The sequence below is a fragment of the Peromyscus californicus genome, unplaced genomic scaffold (genome assembly GCF_007827085.1).
Source record: "Peromyscus californicus insignis strain IS unplaced genomic scaffold, ASM782708v3 Scaffold_8__1_contigs__length_139910024, whole genome shotgun sequence".
Lineage (NCBI taxonomy): Eukaryota > Metazoa > Chordata > Mammalia > Rodentia > Cricetidae > Peromyscus > Peromyscus californicus.
This window is the reverse complement of record NW_026294606.1, coordinates 91128521-91134593: the sequence shown is the minus strand read 5'-3', so window position 1 is coordinate 91134593 and position 6073 is coordinate 91128521.

The following is a 6073-nucleotide window of genomic DNA, read 5'->3' as shown; positions in this document are numbered from 1 at the left end:
TTGCTCAGCCTGCTTTCTTATAGAACCCAGGACCACCAGTTCAGGGTAAGGGATAGCCCCACCCACAATGGGCTGGGCCCTCTCCCATCAGTCACTGATTAAGAAAATGCCCTATAGGCTTGCCTATAGCCGGATCTTATGGAGGCATTTTCTCAACTGAAGTCCCCTCCTCTCGGGTGACTCTAACTTGTATCAAGTTGACATAAAACTAGCCAGCACAAGTTCCTTAGGTTAACCACCCTCCCTGGAGTCCATCTTCCTCTCTTAGTTCTCTCTGGGCATGCAAGGTCTGGATGCCAATCTAGACTCCCCATTCAGGGCTCGGCCAGTGAAGTTCTTGTTGCAGAAGCTTGCAGATCTAAATTTGATTCTTTAAAACCCATATGGTAATACATGCCTGATATCCCCGTGCTGGGGAGGCAGAGACAGGGGGTCCCTGGGTCTTGCTGGCCAACCGGCCTGACTTAGTTGAGGAGGTCCAGGCTAGTGAGAAGACATGGGGTGGGGTGGAGGGGTGTCCCATGGGGTTCCCCCTTCAGGACTAGGATTAGGTTCTGCCCCGACTGTCCAGCCAGGCCTGCTGTGCCATGGCTATGTGACCCCCAAGGCAGGTTTTCTTCCCTCTCCGTGCATCAGGGCAGCTGGGTGACTCCGCTTTTAAGCTCCCTGGTCTTTGTGAGTAGTGAGTGAATTGTTGTCACAGTACAGGGCACAGCACCTGGCATGCCACCGTACAGGTGCAGGAGTTTTGCCCATTTCTCTCTTAGCCTCGTCTCTGTCTCTTCTCACAGCGGTGCAAGCATCGTTAACAGAGCGTGAACGGACAGGGGCACCCAGGCTGAGGCTGCTGTGGATGGGTGGTATGTGATGCCCTGACAATGGCTAGCTTTGTAGGGAGAAAACTTCCTCAAATATGGCACTTGCCAATTACAATGGCATGAATACTCGGGCCAGTATCAAGTGAACAGCATTGCTTTGTGAAGGGCTGGGGAAGCAGGTGAAGGGTAGACTTGCACACCTGTGATAATGGGTTCTGGAACATCACCGAACTTGTGGCTTTCCTGCATGGGTCAACAAAAGGCTCCGCAGGGCAGGATTCTTAGTTAAGCCCTGGCTGAGCATCAGCTCTCAAGCCTTGATTGTGTACTCCTGTAATGGGCAATGCCCACCTGTGGGGTCTCCCTGGAATTCTAATGGGCAGCTGGTGTGATGGTATGGTCCAGGAAAGGCAGAACCCTGAGAGCAGTACTCAGAGAAGGATTGGTGGTGTTTAGCCACACCTTAGCGTACTGGGCAGGTTCCCTCTCTACACCTCCCCTTCTCCCCAGGACCCATTGACCCTCTCGTGGCTGCCCTCAGTGTTGGCAGGCCGGAAAGGACACCACTGCCATGGGGCATCTACACAGAGCCTGTTCTGCCTGGTTTGGGGTGAGCACAGCCTGGCAGGCTCCCTTCCTGGAATGGCTGTCCTTTCCAGCAGCTGATACACGAAGTGCCTCTCCCAGGCCACAGCGGGCAGGTACACTGTGGTCTCCTGAGCAGTCAAGCTGGGTTCTGTATCAGGCACTGTCACCTAGGTGGCTCTGGGCTTTAGTAGGTTGTGGAACACGGACTACCAGGCAGCACCTGCCTCACCAGGGGATGAACTAGAGTTTCAGGGGTGCCCTTAACATGGTAGCAGGAAATTTTGGGTCGGTGTCAGTCTCCAGGAGAAGAGTTGGCTCAGGGTAGGAGGTGATGATGGTGGTAGCGTGGGGGTGTAGACAGCAGGGGGTGAGAACTGCCACACCAGGAGGCCAGTGCTGTAGGCAGCAAGGAGCTTCCTATCACACACAGAGACAAGAGACTTGACTCCTGTGGGGTTTGAGTTTGGGCATTTCTCATACCCCGTTTAACTTTTCCTGCACCCCGCAACAGCATGTCAAGAAGTATTTTGCTTTGTAAAGCTGTGGGGACATATTTATCACCTTGCCTTGGGAATCTTGGCCACGAGGTGTTCATTTAATCTGCAATTGGCACCATCTCTGGAGCAGACGCAGCGCCTGTCCCCTTGGGCAGCTGCAGAGTGACACAACAATGCAGTTGATGACCTCCACTCGAACGGCTCCTGAGAGAAGACGGGTACATTAAACACCCTATAGGAATTCACTTGGTTTCTCTCACTGTTTGGAACCTTTAGGGGCTTACAGAATCACCTTTTGTTTTGTTTTGGTTTTTCAAGACAGGTTCTTTTTTTTTCCCCCAAGGGGAACACTGCTTGCTTTCTTTCTTTCTTTCTTTCTTTCTTTCTGCCAAATGCTGTTTATTGAAGGAGGGAAGAGGTCTTAAATACAGGCTTACAGCACAATGGGAGAATCCTGAAGGGCAGAAGTTCGCTACCTGATGTTTTACAATCTTGCATCTAAGCTGTTAACGCCCATTATGCAGGATACACAGACAAGGAACTTCCCTTAAGCATTTAGGAGGGTGGAACCTGGCAGGGAATTAGCATAGGGAGGATATCAAGGTCAAGGTCAGCAAGCAAGGCAACAGTTACCCAAAATGGGGGCCAGGACCGTATAGGTCCCCCTTTTACTAAAAAATGAGCTTCTGACTTAGGTTGCGTAGGAAGTCAGCAGGTCACCTTACCCGTCATGGAGACGCCTGCCCAGGCCACACAGGCACTCTGTCTTAGGTTGGTGAGCGCCCCCCAGGCATTACCCATCTCTGAATACTCATTATCATACAGGCTCAATTGTGTGTGAGTTGCAGAGTTAACTGCTGCCAAAGATCTCAAAGTGGCACTGGGCTTGCAATCTGTGTGTTTGACACAGAAAAGACCAACAGGTCTGTGTAGCCCTGGCTGTCTTGGAACTTGCTCTGTAGCCCAGGCTGGCCTTGAACTCAGAGATCTACCTACCTCTGCCTCCCGAGTGCTGGGATTAAAGGCGTGCGCCACCACACCCAGCTTTGTCTATCTTTTTTTAACACTCAGTCTTGGTTTGGGGGTCATGAATGCCTGAGAGAAGCAGGCAGACGACGGGGAGGGGGACTTAAGAGCTATAAGGGGCAGAGCCTGAGGTCTACAGGGGGCGACAATGGTGGAGAATGAGAAGCAGGATGGCCAAAGCCTGGTGTCCGCATTCAGCCTACTGGAAGGGAGCAGACACTAATAGCCCACGTGTGTCTGACCAGTGTGGATAAAACAGTGGGTGTTTGCTTCTGGAGCTCTCCAAAGAAAAGGTCATACAAACCAGGACTGAGGTGGGCAGTGTCTATGTGTCTCCACCTCCCAGCATTCCTGTCTTAGTTAGGGTATCTATTTTCTTTGACCACGGCAACTCTTCTAGAGGAAAACATTTAATCAGGGCTGGCTTACAGTTCAGATGTTCAGTCCATTGTCATCACGGTGGAAAGCATGATGGCACACAGGCAGACATGGTGCTGGAGAAGGAGCTGAGAGTTCTACATCCAGATCGGCAGGCAGCAGGAAGGGAGAGTGCCACTGTGCCTACCATGAGCTTCAGAAACTTCAAAGCCTGCCCCCAGTGACGCACTTCCTCCAATAAGACCACACTACTCTAACAAGGCCACACCTCCTAATAGTGCCACTCCCTATGAGCCTATGGGGGCCATTTTCAATCACAGAACCATAGTTCCCCTACTGCTTCCACAGTGGGCCGGCTTGGGAGGTTCTCTGGAGATGGTGGTTGTCCAGTGTTCTTTGTGTAGTGCGATGGTCCTGGGTTCCGCAGTTAGCAAGTTCTTTGCAGATTCTTCTTGGTAGAGATAAAGCTGGTCTTTCTTGGCCAGCAAAGCCACCTAAAGTCACATGTCACTGCCCAGATTTGTCTCACTCCCCAAAGTGTGGTTCTGCCTGTCAATGCGCCAATCTATAGTTGCTTCTGGAAGCAGCTTACCACCCTGAGTTCCCTCAGTGAGGAGTGCAATGGAGTTTTGATATGTGCTTAGGCTTTATTTTTATGAGAAGCATTTAAAAGGCTTTTTGAAAATATTTTTATTGAATTTTCGAGATCTGCTCTCACATAGCCCAGGGTGGCCTTCAACTTGCTATGTGGTCAAATCTGACTTGAAATTCCTGATTGCCCTGCCTTCATCTCTCGGGTGCTGAAATTATATGTGTACACGACCATACCAGCTAGATGTCCACTGTCAGCTACAGATGCCTCCTAGGGATGTAGAGAGGGCAGGTGGAGACCAATGGGACTATGGGTGCTAGGGGACTCATGGCTTCCTGGTGCAGATGGTGCCTGGGAGGTGGACGTGGCAACCCTGAGCAGTCAGTTTGTGTCAGATGATCCCTGTGTCCAAGGCCAGGTTCTGTCTCACGTCTTCATGGTGGAGTGGGCTTTTCAATGATGTAGTGGGCTTTGAGTCACCTGTGGTCCTGTAGATAGCCCCTCACCTAAACTAGACTTAGTAAAGCCATTTCTTTGTTGTCAGTACTCTATCTGGGCTGAATACATCTTTGCTCACATGTTCCCAGCAATGTCACCCAGCACCATTCCACATGGATTAGGAAGAGAAGTGTAGCTTGAGTTTTCCTGCCTGGCCCACAGTCAGGACAAATCTCTCTCACCTGCCAGTCCCACAGCTGCTCAGACCCGACCAAGTAAACACAGAGACTTATATTGCTTACAAACTGTATGGCTGTGACAGGCTTCTTGCTAACTGTTCTTACAGCTTAAATTAATCCATTTCTATAAATCTATACCTTGCCACATGGCTCGTGGCTTACCGGCATCTTCACATGCTGTTTGTCATCTTGGCGCCTGGCAGTGTCTCTCTGACTCAGCCTTCCACTTCCCAGCTTTATTCTCCTCCTTGTCCCGCCTACACTTCCTGCCTAGCCAATGGCCAATCAGTGTTTTATTTATTAACCAATCAGCAACACATTTGCCATACAGAACATCCCACAGCAGAGAAAACCTTGGGTTCTGGGGTCAGGACTCAGGGATTGAAGATGCTTTGGCTCAGCTCTGTGGTGTCTGAGGCCCCTGCTGGTATACCTGAGGCCAGATGACCGAGAACTCCACTGTAAAATGCAGTGCTTTGCCTGGCTTTTGCACCAAACATGCTGAGAGAATTCAAAATATAACCCAGGCCAGTACGTACTGCCACGAGAGAATGTCCGTACTGTATCTAGTAATCAAAGGAAACAGGAAGAAGGGGAGCCGGGTGCTGGGTGGCTTTCTCTGGGAAGCCACCTTCCCTTTTTTATAGCTCAGGTATCTCCTGGAGGTTAAGTGCTCAGCTCTGGACCCATCCTACCCTGGGTCAAGGTCCAGGTTGTAATTTCTGCCTTTGCAACCTGAGCCAAGTCCCTTTGCTTCTCTGGAGCTGTTTTCTCATCTGTAAAGTGATAGGCATAGTATCAGGGGGCTGTTGTAAAGATGGATGAAGATATGCATGTAAGCAAAGCATCGTGCTGGGCTTGAGATAAGCAGCCTGAGGATCATTTTTAGTTATTTTATGAGTAACTCTTTTTTTTTTTTTTTTTTGATTTATTTATTTATTATGTATACAATGTTCTGCCTGCATGTATGTCTGCAGGCCAGAAGAGGGTGCCAGATCTCATTACAGATGGTTGTGAGCCACCATGTGGTTGCTGGGAATTGAACTCAGGACCTCTGGAAGAGCAGTCAGTGCTCTTAACCTCTGAGCCATCTCTCCAGCCCATGAGTAACTCTTAAAGGAGATAAATGCATGTTAGGTGTTCCTGATATCTGATCACAGCATCGCGCGTGTGTGTGTGTGTGTGTGTGTGTGTGTGTGTGTGTGTGTGTGTGTGTGTATCTGCCTCCCCAAGAGCACAAATCCCATTTTCTTGCTGGAAAAACCTCCTGACTTGCTTTCACACTTTTTTTGAGAGCTGTTTGCTCTGGACACTTTCTGCCTTCTTGAAGGTTTAAAATCTAGGACAGAGCTTTTCCTCAGAGGGAGGGGCAAGGTCACAGGGAACATCTGCCGTCCTTGTCCTCAGTGTTCTAGATCGAGGACTTACTCGGACAAGACTGAAACACCAGAGCAGGAAAATAATTGACCTGATTCCCTTCTGAATGCAGAAGCCTTG